Raw genomic sequence first — 20,035 nt, 5'->3', positions numbered from 1 at the left:
TTATTAACAACTTAGATGAGGGAATAGAAGGGGAACTTACCAAATTTGCAATGATACTAAGCTGGCAGGAATAGCTAACATCCAAGAAGATAGGCTTAAGATCCAAAGGGATCTTGACAGACTAGAACACTGGGCCATATCTAATAAAATGAAATTCAACATAGAGAAAAGTAAAGTCCTACACTTAGGTAAGAAAAACCAAAAGTACACATATAGACCTGGTGAAACCAGGCTCAATAGCAGTAACCGTGAGAGGGATCTTGGAGTCTTAGTGGACAACCAGCTAAATATGAGCCAGCAGTGTGCAGCAGCAGCCAAAAAAGCTAATGCAATCCGAAATTGTATTAACAGAGGGATACAATCAAGATCAAGGGAAGTACTAATACCACTCTATAAAGCCTTAGTAAGACCACACCTAGAGTACTGCATACAGTTTTGTTCACCACATTATAAAAAAGATGTTGAGACTCTAGAAAAAGTACAGAGAAGAACAACCAGGATGATTAGGGGACTGGAGGCTAAAACATACAACGAACGGTTGCAGGAACTGGCCTTGGCTAGTCTAGTAAAGAGAAGGACCAGGGGAGACATGATAGCGGTCTTCCAATATTTGAGGGGCTGCCACAGGGAGGAAGGGGTCAAGCTATTTTCTAAAGCGCCTGTAGGCCAGATAAGGAATAATGGGTGGAAACTGAACAAGGAGAGATTTAACCTGGAAATAAGGAGAAACTTTCTGACAGTGAGAACAATCAACCAATGGAACAGCTTGCCCTCGGAAGTTTTGGAGGTGCCATCACTTGAGACTTTCAAGAAGAGATTGAATTGCCATTTGTCAGAAATGGTGTAGGGTCTCCCGCTTGGTGGGGGGTTGACTAGATGACCTACAAGGTCCCTTTCAACTCTGATTATCTGTTATCTGTTATATTAAAGGCAGCATGAATATAATAAATACTCATTTTTTACCTTGCATTAATCAGCTTGTCAATGCAATGGTGTTTATGTCATATCCAGCAACTGTTTGTTCATACTCATGTCAATAAGATAATTGTGATGACCCGGGGCATGGCACAAAGACAACACAGTCACATAAGTAAGAAAAGTCCCTTTAATACATCCAATATTGCTGCCAATGTCCAGTTACCTTCAGCTGGAGAAAAAACTCTCCCAGGAACAGTCTTTAAATGGAAGAAATTCAGTCCAAAAACAAAGTACATATAAACTGTAAATAAAAATCCACACAAACCACACTGCAGCAATTAACTGGACAGGGCAGGATAAGGAATTGCAGACTTCAAAGCCCAGCAAAACACACACAATTGGGAAGATGACGGGAACCCTGATAAGCCTCAACAAAATAAGATAATACACAATTTGTTTCCAACAAGTTGTTGTGCACAAACTCCCTTTTTAAACACTGTGTTCCCAGCTGCAGCTAATGAAGAGAATCAGGGCCCTTTCCTTCCCCGTAAGCCACACAACTAATGTTGCTTCCTTCTCCGTTCCTCCCTGCATGCCCTAGGATGAAGAGGGGGTGGGCCTGGATCTTCCTCTGAATTCCCTCTGACTTGCTCTACCTCTCCCCTGCTCTGCCCAGACAGACTGTGCCCTTCCCCAGTTTCTTCCACAGCCAATGGAGCCACACTACCATTCCATGTCAGCTGCTCAGACTCCCCCTCAGAATCAGATTCTGACAGGGGCATGACAGTAATTATCACTGCCTGTAAATTCTGCTTTTCATATTCCAGTAATCTCATATTTTCACTTCTCTGCATTTCAACCATTCAGTTCTCTGAATTTCAACCATTCAGGAGCACATGTTTGTGCATACGTCTGTTCGTATCTACTTCTGTTCGAAGATAATCCTCTGTGGATCTGATGAAAAGGATGCAGTCATGAAAAGTTAGGCATCAACAGATGTGCTAATTTCTAAAATGCTTCAGCTGTAATTTTTGATGTCAATCGTTTAATATTCTATCTACATATTTTGCATTTTACGTATTTGTAAGCAAACTTATGACTAATGGTACTCTCAAGTGGCTGTTTTAAAGACCAGACCAAGAGTTCTGAAAATGATCTCAGTGGACCTGTTGCAACTTCTCTTTTTTTTATGAAGAGGGAATAGTTGCTATATGGTGACATCACAGAGCAGCTAGTGGAAAACAGCACTTCAAGACTTCTTTAAAAAATGCAAAGAATTAAGTGAGGCTGTCTCATTTAATTTCATTTAATTTAAGTGATCTTCTGAATGTATTCCTTTGCTCTAGCTAGGAGCCATGCTGACTGATTAATGTTGGCTGTTTGAAGTATACTCTTTTCTTATCTGGTCCTGTGCAGGACTCACTAGAGCCTGGGGAAACCTGCTGGTAAGTCAGACCTGGGGAGACATGTGTCTGCTCCTCTGTGATGAAGACAGAGTGGAAATAAGCAGCAGCCCAAGAAATGGAAAAACAAAATGGAAGCCATTTATACTTTTGGAAAAAAAAATATTTCAAAATGTTGCTATTATGTATGCACATGCACATATGTGTTTATGTATAGGTGTATATTTATATTTTGGGCTATGAGGATAGATAGATAGATAGATAGATAGATAGATAGATAGATAGATAGATAGATAGATAGATAGATAGATAGATAGATAGATAGAGGCATAGATGATGGATAGAGGGATAGCTGGATAGATGGTAGATAGAGGGATAGAGGGATAGATAGATAGATAGATAGATAGATAGATAGATAGATAGATAGATAGATAGATAGATAGAAGAGAGAGAGAGAGAGAGAGAGAGAGAGGGAGTTATAAATAGATAGATATAGATAGATATACACAGACAGACAGGTTCCTGTCCAGTTGAAATAATCCGGAAACATAATGGTCAGGGACTTAACATTAGTCTGAAAAACATTGCTCTTGGTGTTCTTCTTCCTGCCCACATGATTTCTCTTCATCCTTGATTTGGGAGGAAAATAATTAGAAATAACTGCACCCTACTCTCCTGTATTCTACAGTTCCTGTACTGTATCTTGAAGATATCCTCTCAAAGAATTGCTATTGAATCTGTTTGCACCAAAGCAAGGTGAATATAAAAATCAGTTTCTCCAATGCACATCAGAAGGCAAGCCAAGAAACCATGGATGGAAATTAATCAAGGAAAGAAGTAAGGATAACTTTTGCTGGAGGCTTTTAAGAAGAGACTGGGCAGCCACTTGTCTGAAATGGTATAGGCAGGGGTGGGATTCTACAGGTTCGCACTTATTTGCTAGAACCAGTTGTTAACATTCTAAGCAGTTCGGAGAACCAGTTGTTAGAAGAAATTACTGGCCTAATCCTGTAAGGAAGGCAGGAAGGAAACATTCTGGTGTTGCTTACAGAAACTGCCTCTCCATCAACTCTTATTACATTCTTGGCAGGACTAGACTTCCTGTCTCTGGAGTTTTTTTTCCCCTCCTTTGCTGGTACTTTACTTGTGTGGAGTGAGCATTCAAAGTTACAATGGCAATGAAAAAAGTGGCTTATGACCATTTTTCACACTTACAACTGTTGCAGTATCCCCACAATCATGAGAGGCCAGGCGAGGAGATGCATGCCTCGATGTGAGTGATGTTGAGTTGGCCATGCCCAGCCAGTCACATTACCATCAAGCCACGCCCACCAACTAAGCCACACCCACAGAACCAGTTGTTAAAAAAATTGAATCCCACCCCTGGATATAGGGTCTCCTACTCGAGCAGGGGGTTGGACTAGAAGACCTCCAAGGTCCCTACCAACTCTCTTATTCTATATCCTGTGTAGACACAAGGATAATGTAGAACCAGAGTAATTTTCTTGTAAGTGTCAAATAAATTATAAAAATAGCTACAAGGCTCACCTTGCAAGATAATTTGAATTCAAAGAAAAACCTAAAAAATTGCAGGGTTACTGAAACATAAACCCTTATTTTGTAGAGTTAGGAAAACTTTTTGATCATTACCTGACACATTTGAAAATATTACTCATATACACGGTGAGAAATTCCTTTTATCAGTCATTTTCTATGAGGTACAAACTCTAATAGATCATTTATGCTCCATTTAGAATAATCTCTGTATCGAAATGAAGAGATTATTCTAAAAGGAGAAAAAAGGATCTATTAGAGGCTATCTACCCAACCCACAGATAATGGGAATCTAGCAACAGCACTTAGACTTATATACCAGTTTACAGTGCTTTACAGCCCTCTCTAAGCAGTTTACAGAGTCAGCATATTTCCCCTAACAATTTGAGTCCTCATTTTACCCACCTCGGAAGGTTGGAAGTCTGAGTCAACCTATTCTAGAATATACACTATATATTTTTGCAGCATGGCTTCATACAGAATATCTAAAGCAAGGGACCTGCCCAATGCCTGTTTTTTCCTAGTATTAATCTCCAAAATATCAATATACAAACCACATGTTTTACTCATCTGTGTTGTGTCTATGGAGATTTTCAGTCATTCAGGTCTTGGTTGTTCAAAATGTACTTTTTCCAAAGGCAACTGGACTTTGTTTTTACTTGAAGATATTTTGCTTCTGATCCAAAAAACTTCTTCAGTTCTAAGAAGTGAAACATCTTCAGCGAAAAACAAAGTCCAATTACCTTTGGAAAAAAACACCTTTGGGATTCCCATCTGCCTTAGTTCCCAGCACTGCTACCAATCCAATTCTTGTAGACGCTTGCTGAAAGTATACTATATCCTCATTCACAGAGAACAAGCCCGGGTCAATGCATTTCATCTTTCCAGGTTTTCATTTTCACAATGAAGCAATGGGAATACTTTTCTGATGATAAGTATGATCTTGAAATTTTTGTAGCTCCTCTGATTACAGACAGAAATACCTCACTTTGGGGGGGAAATTGTATTTGACTACAAAGTTTGGCTCTGATCAGTATTGAAGCCAGTCCCTGAAAAAGAAAAATGAGAGGGATTGTGTTGTTCACCTTTGTTCTCCTGGCTCTCCAAAATCAGTAAGACAGATTTCCATAGATATACCATCAAACCAAATGGAAAAGATCCTCAAAGCTGAAATTAAGAAGAAAGGAAAAATCTGAAAAGGATAAGTTGTGGTTGTGCTTAAAGGAGACAACTCCACTCTGGTTCTTGATAAGAAAACCTGGCTTACAATGCCTTAGACTTTCATCAGTGTATATCCAGGGGTGGGCTTCAAAAATTTTAGCAAAGGGTACTCTGCCTGGTTGCTGGCGGCCTCCTGCACCATGGAGGGGGGAGATTTTTGCCCTCCCTGGACTCCAGAGACTTTCCTTGAGCTTCCAGGAGGGCAAAAATGGGCTCCCCAGACTCTGGAGGCTCTATGGGAGCTAGAAATGGGCCCATTTCTGGCCTTCCCAAACTTCCAGGAGGCCCATTTTTCACATTCCCCAAGCCTCCACGCACAGCCTGTACTTACCTGCATCTAAAATGGGCCTGGGAGGGGAGGTGGCGGGGTGAGCAGGGCCATCCATGAGTGGGACTTGGGGGTTCTTGGAACTGCACAGAATCTTAGTTAGGGGCTCTCCCAAACCCCTGTGAACCCCCATCAGCCCACCCCTGTATATATCTTTTAATTAATTAATCATTAATATCTAAAAAGTGAGTGTGGAAAAAGCATTTGGAGACTTTTTCAATAATCTAATAAAGGTATTTTGAAAAAAAAAATAGCAATTTCCAGATAGTTCTCTGGCTTCCATATCAACATTTACCCGAGGCAAGTGTAAGACATATTCAAGAAACTAGCCTGGAATGTTATAAAGTTTAAAAATTCCTTTTCCCCAAATTCTTCACACACACACACACACACACACACACACACATACACACACACACACAGGGAATGCTTGTGTAGTACATTACAGAATGTTTTTAAAAAAAAATAGATGTGGTTGTTGTATTCTGCTCATTCCCTTAGGGAATGAGAAAATACAATTTTATTTGAGTGATATTTTTAGTTAAGTTACAAAGGCTGACATCTTGTGTTAAATGCATCAGATAAAAAGTGAAAGGAATGAACTCAGCTTTGATGAACTGTTACCAATTAATGAAGAAAAGACTGTATTAGATGAACTATAATCTGATTCAGGAGTGGGCAACCTGTTTTTCTATGCCTTCACTGCCTAAAGACACCCAGCATTGTTGCCAAAGCGATTTTTTTTTATTGTGGTGAAAAGAAGAAAAAAAGGAGAACACATATTTAATATACAGGGAGTAATGCACTGTAATTCAATGTTAATTTAATGTTAATTACATAGTCAGTTACATGGGCACATTTACTGTATGGTTCTTTATTCAAGCTCTATCAATTTGTTGTAGTATGAATCTAAAAATTCTGCTTGAAGATAAAGTGTAGTGTTTGGTATGAAAACAAGAAGTTGCACATTCCTACTGGGCAATAAAGATTGTAAAATCATGAACTTGGAAAGGGCCTTTTGAAACAGGAATCTGGGCAAAGATATTCCCAAGAGAAGGTTGTCTAACCTCCACCTGAAAACATTCACTAAAGGGAGTCTCTCTGGGAATTGGTTTTAGTGCTGAAATGGTCTTCTGACTGGGAAGGGTGTTTTTTAAGTACTCAAAAGAGATCTGCTTTCTGAGTTTAAATTCTTTATTCCATATTCTGTACTCTAGAATGAGAGACAGAAAGTCTTGACCTTCTTCAGTGTGAAAATCCTGAAAAATACTGTCAAATTCCCCATCGTTTGTCCTTTTTCGAAACTAGTTAAGCCCATGTTTTTAATAGGCTTACTCTTCATAGGCTTACTTTCTAATCCCCTGATCATTTTTGCTACTCTGTACTTCTCTGTACAATTTCTCTAAACCCTTGCCAAAGTGCAGTGCCTAAAACTAGACATTTGTTCAAGGATAATTTGACTAATGTAACAGCAACCACTTCCCATGATTTTGAAATTATATTTCTATTGATTCAACCTAACATTGTAAGTTTTCTAAATTCTTGTTTGATGGCACTACCACCCCTCTCTCTCTCTCTCTCTCTCTCTCTCTCTCTCTCTGTCATCTCTATTATTTCATAATACTTATAATCTACCTCAGTCCCAAAACATTTGGATGGTGTAAATCAGAGCTGTCAAACTCGCGGCCTGCAGGTTGGATACATCATGCACTGGCCACGCCCACACCCAGTTTAGCGAAGTGGGGGGAAGTCCTGATACATCACATAACGCTACTGTGACGGTGTGAATTTCACACCCTTGGCGTAGAATCTCAGGGAAAAAGTAAAGCATAATAATAAATGACCAGACTGAGAGAAAAAAAATCAGCCACCTGAAATAATATCCACAATAGCTCATCCTGTGCTTCATACATATTTTGTTGGAGAAAATTGAACTGAAAGAGAACTTGAATAACTCAGTTTTTTCTTTGTTACCTGTTAGCATTTTGCTTTCTTCATTCAGCAGTTGGTATACTGATTCTTCTCTTTTTCTTTTATTTTGAGCATGATCTCAAGAAACCCTTTTTGTTATTCTTAGCATCCTTCACTAACTCAGCTCATGCTGAGCTTGAGCTTTCCTGTCACCAGCTGTACAATTTTGGACATCCTGTGTCCAAACTCTTCCTTTGAGACCTGTCCCTCTTTTCATTCCCTGTTTATGTCTCTTCATTTTCCAGGCTTTTCTAAACTTTTTGTTTTGTCACAATGGGTTCTTCTATTGTCATTCTCATTCCCAACTATAATGCTGGAATTATTTGCAGTTGTGTTTTTAGCGTGTCCTTAACAGGAACTCCAATTAGTTTTTAACATTAGGAGAGTCTGCTTCATGGGATATTACTGAAATCTACTTTTCTTATGCCCAAGATAAGACTTTGATTACTTAGATTTGATTTCCTTTAAAATTAAGAGTTTCAACATGTTACATCACTCTTTTCTATGACTTCCAGTTCTTCAAGAGAGTCTTCTTTGTTGATCAGTATTACATTAAGAATGACTATTAGTTCTTCTTTTTTATTTTAAATATTGGAAGACAGGACATTTATGGACATTGTTTTATAAATAAAAAAAATATTCATCCATTAAAAAAATGCAGGAATTTTTGATCCACTATGAGAATTTCACCATAACCTCTACTTTTAAAAAAATAAACGTTGGAACCATCTTTTTCAATGCACTGCAATGTTCTTCCCACAGAAGTTTTGGAGGGCCAATACAAAAAAAAAATGCCATATGAGCTGAGACTGTGCCCCTGTGCACAAGGGACCATTGAAACTATAACTCATGTCTTGCTATACTGCATTTTCTCTAAGGACTCACGACTTGATTTATAATTCTAACATAATAAAATATCTGGGAAATGCTGGTCTTTTTTATGCAACTACTATTATCAGATCAGTACAAAGTAGTTTTTCTGAACGTGGCCAAATTCTGTTATGCTGTATGCAGAATTAGGCAGACTTATCTAACTGATAATCAATCACAATCTATCATTCTATTTTTTATTTCTATTTTTCCTATTATTGTTACTTTTAATGCTTTTATTTGTAATGCTGGTATATGACTGTAATAAAAATTGATTGAACATATTTTTCATAAAATTGAATAAGAACTACTAGAAAATGTATGAAGGGGGGAGCAGGGTTTCTGGGTTTTGACCTGACCTATTCCCGTAATGCTGACTATATCTGACTTCTGCTTAATCTCACATGTCCTGGCCCATTCACTACTGGAATGCAAGTTTCAATAACTAATTGGGTCTCAACAGGAAAACGGTTTCTCCCCACTGATTGAAAAGCTATTTAAGCCTGGTTTTCTCCAGGAAAGTAGTTCCCATTGTTCAGATAATGACAGAAGAACAACCCCAACCTGCCAGTGACAGGATCCAAAACTATTAATTGCATTACTTAAAAAAAAAAAAAAAGACTTTGAAACATTTTTGCTTTCATATATATGTTCTTCTCTTTCATGTAATAGTCCCAACAGGAAATGCATTGATTCAAATGAATCAATTATTGTGCTTCTTATTTGCAGTGTAGTCTTACTGCCTTGCACAGCTTCCAGGGTTATTTTTATGACTATAATTCCAATGAGATAAATCACAATGGCAATTTGCACATCAAAACAGGTTCAAGATGCTTGTTGTTCTTCCTTGACCTTCAGAATATCATTTATTTTAATCTTTCTGGAAAAGTAAAAGGTTGCCTACTGTTTTAACTCATTAGGCTCATTAATTCAGAACTCATCTACTAGACATTAAAACCACCATGTATCCTACCTGTGGAATTAATTATACAAGACAAGATAAGAAGGGTATTTCATTTCAGAAATCTAATGCATAACTAGGATTAGACAATTGATAACAATGTTTCCACCTATTTCACAACATTTTTCAGTAACTAGATACAGTGCATACCAAGGTATTTGATTATGTGGAAGAATTTAATTATTCAGAGTGTATCTAGGAGATGGATAGAAAATTGGTAACCACTGTAAAACAGCAGTAGGTAAAGAAAGATTCTATCATGTATTTAACAATGAATATAAAAATGTAGTAGGTACTCAGAAGAACTATTTCAAATGTTTCCCATGTCTCAAAAAATAATTTATTTCATGAATTTCATCAACTTTGTGGATAATAGAAAATTGAACAGTGTTTTTTGTGAGCATCTCAAAAAGCATCCCTTAAAGTCCTCATATATGTGTGAAATTTTGATTTTAGCTGTCCCCTTCACATGTCTACCCTTACTTGGAGTAAGAGGGTGAATTGGGATGAGAGATTCATAAAATTGTTTTCCTGCAATAGTACTGCTACCATCCCTTCTCCTGCTCTAGGAAAGTTTTGAGATTATCCAATGATAGACATCCAGTAATGATTAAAGAAAAAAAATAGCCTTTTCAAAGAGAACTGTTAAACTATTTGAATACTGTCATTCCATTGTGACCAAAAATGTTTACACCAATACTTTGATCTGAAATACACTGATACAATTTAGTTAGACTAAAATGTATTTGTTCCTTCCCCATCCATCCATCCATCCTGTCAGCATTCCAACTAACCAACTCCAAACCAATGAAGACAAGCATTTCCTCAAAGTTCCATTTTATTAGAGTTGTCATATTGGCACATCTGGGAAAACCTGAATCTGAGATTTCTGGATGTTCCGTTCCCAAAAGAAATTCAAAGATACATCCACTGCACCCACCAATTCATCACATGGCCCAATCAAATCATGGTCCCAACTGGAGACATTCCTCAAGACACTTCTCTCCAGGTGCAGGGTTACATGTCCTTGACTCTCTGAGAAATAATGTTGTTGAGTATAATCTTCTACCTCACTATGAAATCCCCACTCCCTAATTCCCAGGCACTAAATGTGGCAGCCTCAAAGCTTCCAAGTAAAACATGTCTTCCAAGGCTGACACATCCATCATCAACAATAATAGAAACAAGTTTGTGATTCTAGAGATTTCTGAAATTAAAAGTCAGAAAGAATAGAAATAGACATTTAATAAATCTGCTTTCAAACTAATAGCCATGTGTATCTTGTGTTGACATAAAGAGGATTTAAAACTTGGATTTCTTTAACAAGTAGCAGTTATGATTTGTTCCTTAAGAAATCTCCAATGCTATATTTGTTATATTTAAATCTCTAGCCATGGAAAGTGCTCAAAGCTTATTTGGTTTATACAGCAGTGGAGAGTCTGTAGCCTTAAGACTAATTGAAAAGCTCTCTGCAAGTTATCAATTCAAACCTCTGGTATGAAAAGAAAAAGGAAAATATCAGTGAATATTTTTAAAAATGGTGTATAGAATGGTGCTTTCTTGGCTTTAATTCTGTTAAACTGTTGTTTCAGCACCATTGCTTATGATAAAGACACAAACTTGATTGGCTCTTTTCCTGAGGCTATTGGAGGTGGTGAGAACAGTGATCATGGACTAGAGCAAGGGTATCAAACTCAAGTCAGCTCTGGCCCATGGGTTCTTAGATCTGGCCCATGGGCCCATCCTAGAAATAGCGAAGGACCAGCCCATTTTACTGGCTCTACCAGTAAAAATGGAGCTCAGGCTGCATGTGGCCCTCTTGAAACTCCTAGTTTCCCAGTTTCTAGTTCAGCGATACTGAAAAAAATAGATGAGCCCTATAATAACAGAATGGCTCTCATCTACTTTGTTGGCATCAGGAATGTAAAGCAAAGAAAGTATCCAATGCCAATTTCTTGCCAATTTCATCAGAGGTAGAAAAACAGCATCCCACCACAAAATTTGGATTAGAAGGGTCAAGATGGTTGTTGATGATCTAACAAGAATGTTCTGCTTTAATTCATTCTCTCTGATTGTTCATCCTGTTATTGTAGGCCATCTTTTTTTTTCAGTATCACTTCTAGTTAAGAGGAGGCAATACAAATTAAATACATGTCATCTGTTGATGAGTTTTAGTGTTCTTCATCACAATACAGCAAGTGAGGCTATAATCACACAGGGGGAGGGCATGTGAAAGCAGACCTGAAGCCAGAAGTTCTCTTGGCCTGCTGGCTAAGTTCCCACTCATGCCTGGCTGGCACTAACAACCGTGGGAAATAGTTGACAGCCACATCAGATTTAGCCTCCAGAGGAATCAATCTCTGAAAGCCAAAGTGGTTCAGAGATCCTCTGGTGGGAATTTGAAGGCAAAAAGAAAAGAAAAAAACAATTTGCACTATTCTCATTATTTGCAAAGAAAGCATTTAATAAGAATACCAAAATGCTCCCTGTTTGCTAAGCGCAATCACTGCACATCTTAGACTACTACACATAGTTAGAATGGCTTCCCATCTTTTCCTAAATCTTCTTCAGTATGAGACAGTCAGTTTGGTGTTGTGGTTAAGGCTAGAAACAAGGAGATGACGAGTACTACTTCTGCTTTAGATATGAAGTCAGCAGGGTGACTTTGGGCCAGTCCCTCTCTCAGCCCTAGAAAGGAGGCAGAGGTGGACTACACATACTGTAACAACTGATTTGCCTGGTGCAGAACTGAAAATGTGAGCATGCATGCACAAACCCCCTTCCCTTGCACACAGCTGCAAAAACATGGGGATTTCCTGTGCAGACCAGCTGCAATGAGTAGAGCAGGCGAGGTGCGGAAAGTAGCTGGCCTGCGTGGGTGGGGCGAGCAAGCCAGATAAATAGGATGGGGTGGGGGCAGGTCCAGACAGTGGTGGGAATTACTGGTATGGGCAAGCTGATTCGAACCAGCAGCAGCCCATCACTGGAAGAAGGCAATGGCAAACCATTTCTGAAATCTTGCCAAGAAAACTGCAGGGAATAATCCAGGCAGTCAACACTGACTTGAATATGAACACACATACACATATGTGCACATTTTGCCTACAAAATTTACATTTTTGTCATATTTCAATCTACAGTGCTATTATTACAATATCTCTGAAATATTAACGTTATAACTAACAGTGGAGCTTATTTATACATTTCCATATCTATTTGTTCATAAACTGGTAATCAGTAAATAGTTGCCAAGGAAGAAGAAAAGGAGAAGAAAACAGACAGTAACCATGGTGAAAATTGTTTGCTCTGGCAATTTATCCCTTTGAACCATGTATGTTCAATGAGTATGCCATTCACCATAATTCTGAATTTGGTTTTGGTATTTCAGTTAATTACTCTGATAACACTGATAATATTCCAGATGGAAAATGGACAAAGTTGGACAAATGTTTTTGAAATGGATATGGGGAAAAAATCCAACTTTTTTTTTTAAATAAATAAATCTTATCATAGGACTGAAAAGGCCAAATCTTACTATCAGTGCTACATCTGAAATGCCTTGGGAAGTGATGTGACTAATTGCAAAGTGATAGTAAACTAGGAAAGGTGCAATCTTGTATAGACTTAAAATGAATTGTACTCTACTCAAAGGACACACAACAATTACACTCAGTTAATATGCTGGGAAGGGTAAAGCAGCATGCACTGGCACAGTGCTTTTCAAAGGTGGAAACTTTACAGTGAGTGACTTCAACTCCCAGAATTCTCCAGCCAACATCCTCATAGGATTCCCCCATTTCTCACACCTGAAAGTTGTGAGTTTTGAAAATGTTGCACAATACGGTCGAGTTCTTCTTTGTGGTGGCCATTTCTGACCACCGCTGCAACCGCCTTCAGGAAAGGGAGTAATGGCCAGCTGGGGAGGAGAGATGCAGCTCTCCTCAACCCTGCAGGCAGTCTCCCCCTCTCTTCACCACCTCTACGGGGTGGCTTAGCCCCGAAACTAGCCGGCTCGGGGCACTCCAGTGGCGAGCACGGATCGAAGCCTCGCAGAGACGAGGTTTCGGTCTGTCGCTGAAGAAGCTCAAACCGGAAGTCCAGGCATGCATGTTTTGATCCCATTCTAATATTCTAAAATATTTGGAAACTTTCTATTAAAAGTTAGGTGGAAAAAAATGGCTATTATTACTATTCCCTTTTCACAACAGTGTAAAGTCACAGCTACCAGTTCTGTGGCTGGTGATGACCTTCATATGCTTCAAGTACTTCTCAAGAATCTAGGATATCATAACATATTGGTATAATAAATTGATGTGGATCCAAGCAATGTGGCTTTTTGCAGTTGTTGGATGGACGTTTTGTCAATACACAGATTTTCTTTGTGCCATCCAAGATTTTGGAGATGGTACCCAATATGTCCTGATACTGGGACCATCACAGTCAGTTTATTCCATAATCTTTCAGCTTTCAACAGTTTTCAGATCTTGATGTTTTGTCATCTTCTCCTGTTCTTATATGCCAAGACTTTCTAGTTTGTATTTATAAAATACACAATATTTTAACCAATTCATTTTTTATAACAATAAATTTTTATTCATATTCAACTACATGTTCCCACTAATTTTTCATTAGTAGCACATTACAATTTTGACAGTGTCATTTTGATGACTCTGTTATATTGTTGTTTATAGTCAGTTTGTGCAATAGTCACTTTGTGCAATTTTCTTGCATGATCTACTATTTTCTGAGCATATGATCTACTATTTCTTCTGCTTCTTTGCACAATTTACACTTTGAATCATTTGATGATTTTTTTCTTCAGTTCTGGCTTTACAAAGCATTCATTGGTATAGTTAGATGTTGAGCACCTAAAACAAAGCCCACAGTTTTGTTTTTAATGGAAGATGATGATGAGGAACTGGGAAAGCCTTCCTCCCCAGGACCTTACTCTCTGGCAATGCCTTCCTCCCTGATAATGCCTCAGGTTTCATCAGACAACAGAGAGGAACAGCCTGAGATTAATCAGGAGGAAGGCATATCGGAGCAGCCCCTGACAGGGAGTCAAGAGGAAGAATGTTGGCTTGATCCTAGGCAGCGTCATAGGGAGAAACGTGAGCAGCAATGTAGGAGGCGTGGGAGGGTGAGCTGAGTCATTGAGCCACACCCCACAGGGGATAAAAGTGGGTGTGTTGTCCGCTAGAACTTTGTACGGGACAAAGTTTAATCTTACTTCAGGTTTTTCATTGTGAATGATTCTTGTGGTCTGCCTTGTAATTCTCTGTGAGTAGCTTTTTACTTGTTATCAATTCGGACTTGGCAGGCAGAGCGTGTTGGAATGCCAAGGACATTATCAGTTCCAAAGAATTAACTCTGTGAAGTCAGCTTGCCTGCCTGTGTTTGTGTGAGTTTGTACTCTTTCATCTTTTGAGAAAGATGAAAGGTGAGACAGAACATAATGCATATAATGTACCACAAGTATGATCCAGGTATTGACAGCTTTGATGCTTTTTCCACTGTTCAATTTTGTCTTTAGCAAATCTTTATTTGTCTGGATGTATTCTATAGTAATCACATTTTTACTGGTCCATGCTTGATGTTATCCGACTGAAATACTGCCTAGATATTGCTAGGCTTCATCCTGATGTTTTGGCCATTAAGTATTTCAATTCCATTATTGTTTGTGATTTTACGTGATTTATTGCTACTGTAGCATATTTGTTTAGGCCAAATTCCATTGCTTACTGAAAATTCTTAGAGTATTGTCAATAGCTAGATTTTGATTTTTGATTTTCCATAAAGTTTCAGATCATCCATATAAAGCAAATATGAAATTTTATAGCATCTGTTGCCCTTTGATAGCCAATACTTGTTTTCTTCAAAATCACTGAAAATGATTGTAGCAGTGATAAATAATAAGGGTGATAATGAGTCACTCTGGAAGATGTCTTTCTTGAAGTTAACAAGTCCATATTTTTCATTTCCAACTACCAATTCTGTATTTCATTACTTCATTATCTTTTCTATAAACATTCTAAAGTTTTTTATAGGTACAGTAATTAGACTGACACAGGAGTTGTGTTAGTTTGGTAACACTTTTATAGGAGTGCTCCAGACCAACCATGAAACTTTGCTTTCTGAAAAAAACCTCCCTGCTTATAAACTGTAAACAGTTTCTGAGTAGTATTTTTAAGTGCTGCTTTCTCTGTTCAGAAAACAAACAAATTGAGTGTAAGTTTATTGGTCAGTGCTACTAGATACTTTAATGACTACAGAATTTCCATAATTAGAAATCCTTTATTCAGTAGTAAGGTAAAGGTAAAGGTTCCCCTCGCACATATGTGCTAATCATTTCCAACTCTAGGGGGTGATGCTCATCTCCGTTACAAAGCCAAAGCGCTATCTGAAGACGTCTCCGTGGTTATGTGGTTGGCATGAACACCAAAGGTGCATGGAATGCTGTTACCTTCCCACCAAAATGGTTCCTATTTTTCTACTTGCATTTTTTTATGCTTTCGAACTGCTAGGTTGGCAGAAGCTGGGACAAGTAATGGGAGCTCACTCTGTTATGCGGCGCTAGGGATTTGAACCGCTGAACTGCTGACCTTTCTGATCAACAAGCTCAGTGTCTTGGCCACTGAGCCACTGCATCCATGTTCAGTAGTAAACCACCTCTAAATTCCTCCTCCCAGCAAGTTTTATCCTTTTATTGTTCAGTATAAATTACACAGCTGTGGTTTCACACAGCTGGGGGAAAAAGGCAATTTTCATGCCAAGAATGACATTGCAAGCCCATTTTTCCACTGATATTCTTTGATATCTCTACTTCTTCAGTGAAATAGACAAGAAGGCAGTTCATCTTCTCAGGAGAAAAGGAGTAGAAGAAACTGAACTACCACTGGTCACAATAATATGCTATTAAATATTTTGGTCACAGCAGGATGCACAATAAGTGGTCTTATCTTTGTTTATATTCTTATATATGGGGTAGAAATGTGGTTATTCAATCATTTATGACATTTTATGACAAATGGATTGTATTTTACTAAGGCTGTCTCTCAGTAATTGCTTCTTGTTGTTCTTGTAAGCTAAAGTTAGTATCATCAGTCATAATACCCATCCCATCTTCTATCAGTTTCTTTTTCAACTACTTTTGTGTTTTTTCCCCTGAATTTTGGACTCTTCACTATAAATTCTAATCCTCATATTATATGTCCAAAATATTTACATTTCACAGTATTTTTTTTTATTAAAATACTGTGTGTAAATTCATGGAAAACCAAGAATATACAAGTTAAATAGACAAATACAATAAATAATAGTCCCATGACCAACATGATTTTACTTCATTCACCCTTGAATTATTAATTCCTCTTGCAATATAGGGACTTATTGTTGAATGTATTTTTGCTGATTTTAAAATCAATTTCTGAGTAATTATGCATATAACAAGACAACGAATGTAAACATCATCATTCAGATGGCCCAAAAAATCTTAATATCTCCCTTATTTTCAATAACTGTTAAGTGATTCCTAATGGCAAACCAAAAGCAGTGATCAGTTCCTAACAAATAGTTGCAATTCTGGGATTTACCAGCTCAAGCAGATTTTCAAAGGCAATATACTAGGCCTTATTGATCTGAAGGCAAATAGATTACACTTGATAAAAAGCATTAAAAAAAAGAGACACAAAACAAGATAGAATGACAACATAAACAAGTATTATGGGCCCAATTGATAAAGGAAAGCTCAAGACTGTATTGGTTGGAAGCATGCAAAAGAGACCTTCATCCTACAATGGATAGACAATGGTTAAAATGATGGAGGAGGAGGAGGGAGGAGGAGGAGGAGGAGGAGGAGGAGGAGGAGGAGGAGGAGGAGGAGGAGGAGGAGGGAGGAGGAGGGGAGGAGGAGGAGGAGGAGAAGAAGAAGAAGAAGAAGAGAAGAAGAAGAAGAAGAAGAAGAAGAAGAAGAAGAAGAAGAAGAAGAAGAAGAAGAAGAAGAAGAAGAAGAAGAAGAAGAAGAAGAAGAAGAAGAAGAAGAAGAAGAAGAAGAAGAAGAAGAGAAAGAAGAAGAAGAAGAAGATACTAAGTCCATGGAAAGTTGCCTTGGTCCTTTGCCTGAAATGTCAACAGTAATATTATATGAAACAATCATTTGAAGTGATGAGTTGCAAAGCATCCATCTTGTAAAACATCAGGACTGGGACAATTCTACTTCATCAATGGCTATTGTGCATGTACTGTAGATCCTAAAAGACTAGAGAAGAAGTTGAAGTGAAGTAAAATAACTGTTCCATGTATATAATTGTCACCATGTTCAACTTGAACCTTTAAGCAAGATCAATGCTTGATTCCATTTGTTGAGAAAGGTATAGTTTACTAAAGATCAAGTGATATACAGTAAAGCAAATCCATAATTGAGATACATGCACCAAATACCTGGGTATAGCTTCTCCCTCCCAGACACTTCCCATTGCTGGTCTTCCAATTGTTCAATCAGTTTTAAAAGAGAACTTTTTGAAACAGTAACTCCTGCAGCTGCATTCTTTTCCCAGGGAAGCAGCCTTGAGAACTAGTCTCTGAGAGGCAAGCTTCTTTCCACAAGTTTCACTTTCCCCCAAGTATCCATCCTCCCTTCTACCCTCCCCCCAGGATCCATGGCAGATTGGCATTGAACGAATGTGAAGCGCAAGCATGAAGTGGCAGCTCTGACAACTATACTATGCAGTTTTGTTTCACAGATCTGTTTTGGTCTGTGAAGAAAATTTGATTTGATCAAATTTTCTTCAATTAAAATCACCCTATTGCAGCTAAACAAAGCACCATTACATTTGACCAATGGGTTGCCCATCTGTGCCATAGAGACTTTATCCCCAAATGAAGATGTGGAAGACTGAATATAGCCTATGAATTCCAGACTTTTCTGAAAGCATCATCATATGTACGCAAACTGTATCTTCAAATCCCTTCATCTATTTCTTTGAAATTGGACAAATTATCTCTCATCAGTAGCAAAATTTGCAAATGTCATCCTATTATGTAAAATGACAAGTCAGAGTCATTTGTGGCTTTCCTATGCTAGTCAGTGAGAAGCTGAATCTCATTTCTGACTCAGATATCAAAACCAAGTAAACAGCTTTGCTTCAGTCCAGATCATAATAGGCTATTTCACAAAGCATAAAACTAGGACCAAATTGAATATTGTGGCCAGTGTACATCTTTAATTTGTAATATAACATAGACCAATGTTTCACAACCTTAGCCATTTTAACTCCTTTTATATTGATTTCAGCTCCCAGAAATCTCCAGCTATCATGCTGACATAGTGCAGTATGACTCCCTCTAACTATTTAGACAAATAATGCCATCCTATAGGTAATATTAAAATGTCAGGACTTGGAAGAAATCATATACCAAACTATATGGTTATAAATTTCAGCGATATATTATAAGGTCTGAAATAGGGAACTGCTTCTTCTGGTGTCTTTGCCTTAAATAATTCAGACCTCTCAACATCAAAATAATACATGCATATATAAATATATACTCTCTCTACATATAACTGCAGCAGTAAACCTACAAGAAAGTATATATTTGTATATGCATGTATATTTTGATGTTGAGAGATCTAAACTTAAGTTCAGAGTTAAACATTAAAGTTAAATTCAATGACTTAAGAAAACCTCTAAGAGCTTTAATTTTAATTTTAAAAATTAAAGTTAAATTCAGTGATTTAAGAAAACCTCTAAGAGCTTTAATTTTAATTTTTAACTCTGTACTTAAAATTATAAAGAGCACACAAGCAATGGACAGCCATAGAAATAAATGGCTTCATTGAGACTGAACTATCAGCAGTGAAACTGAGTAGACAGCTGCCTTTGTAGACAGCATATTATATCAGATATTAGCCAATCCACAATCTTTTACTGAAAAGAAGGCAGTGTTAATGTTTTCCCAGTTTATTCAGATTTAAATTATTTTCATGAAACCTAGTGAAATATTGGGGGGCGAGAATTGCTAGGATCTCTCCCCTTCTTGCCTAATGTCACAACAACTTGGAAAGGACAAGCGTATAGCTGGGCTCCTAACCCTTTTGGAAATTGCTAGCTACTCTGGAGATTACTCCAGACAATAGAAAGATAATCTTCTATCTCCACACATCTGCATATCCATCTGCACAGTCTCTCAAGATCGGGCATATTTCTAATAAATGTTGTTATAATATTTTCTTCTCCCTCTCACCACGCAGTTTCCCTTTGCTTTACCCTTTATCACATATTCATGTCAGATAAACTGCCATTAGTAGCAGGATGATTATTTTTTATATACCCAACACTATGTGGCTTACTTTGAGAAAGGACTGACTTCTTTTTCGGATATACAGGATGCAATTTTTCATCTGAGATGAAACTCATCTTTAGCAACTTAGACAATAAATTGTCTGAATACATCAGCATGTCACTATGAATTATTTCTGGAACGAATAACTCTGTTTCTTTTTTGGTTATCAAAATAAAATAACGAGAGCTCTTCTATGCTTTGGATTTAATTTAAAGGAGATGCTTTAGAATGCATAGGCCACAGAGTGTGAATGTGGCACTTATATATAACTTGCCAAAGTTAGTTTTCCATGATTTTTACTTCAGCCAAGTCATAAAGTAGGATGTTGCCATCATTTTTGGCACTAAAAACATGTCTTCGTACTTAACAACAGTCCTTGCAGTCTTTTTCTCATTGGTCAGTTGAAAGGGTACATAGTAAATTCTCAATTGTTTTCACATTCTGAGGCTTGCTGAAATGAAGATAATT

This window comes from Notechis scutatus, chromosome 4, assembly GCF_049901735.1.
Source record: "Notechis scutatus isolate UNSWTSFEM ecotype Mainland chromosome 4, rNotScu1.2, whole genome shotgun sequence".
Taxonomy (NCBI): Eukaryota; Metazoa; Chordata; class Lepidosauria; order Squamata; family Elapidae; genus Notechis; species Notechis scutatus.
Note: the sequence above shows the minus strand (reverse complement) of the source record.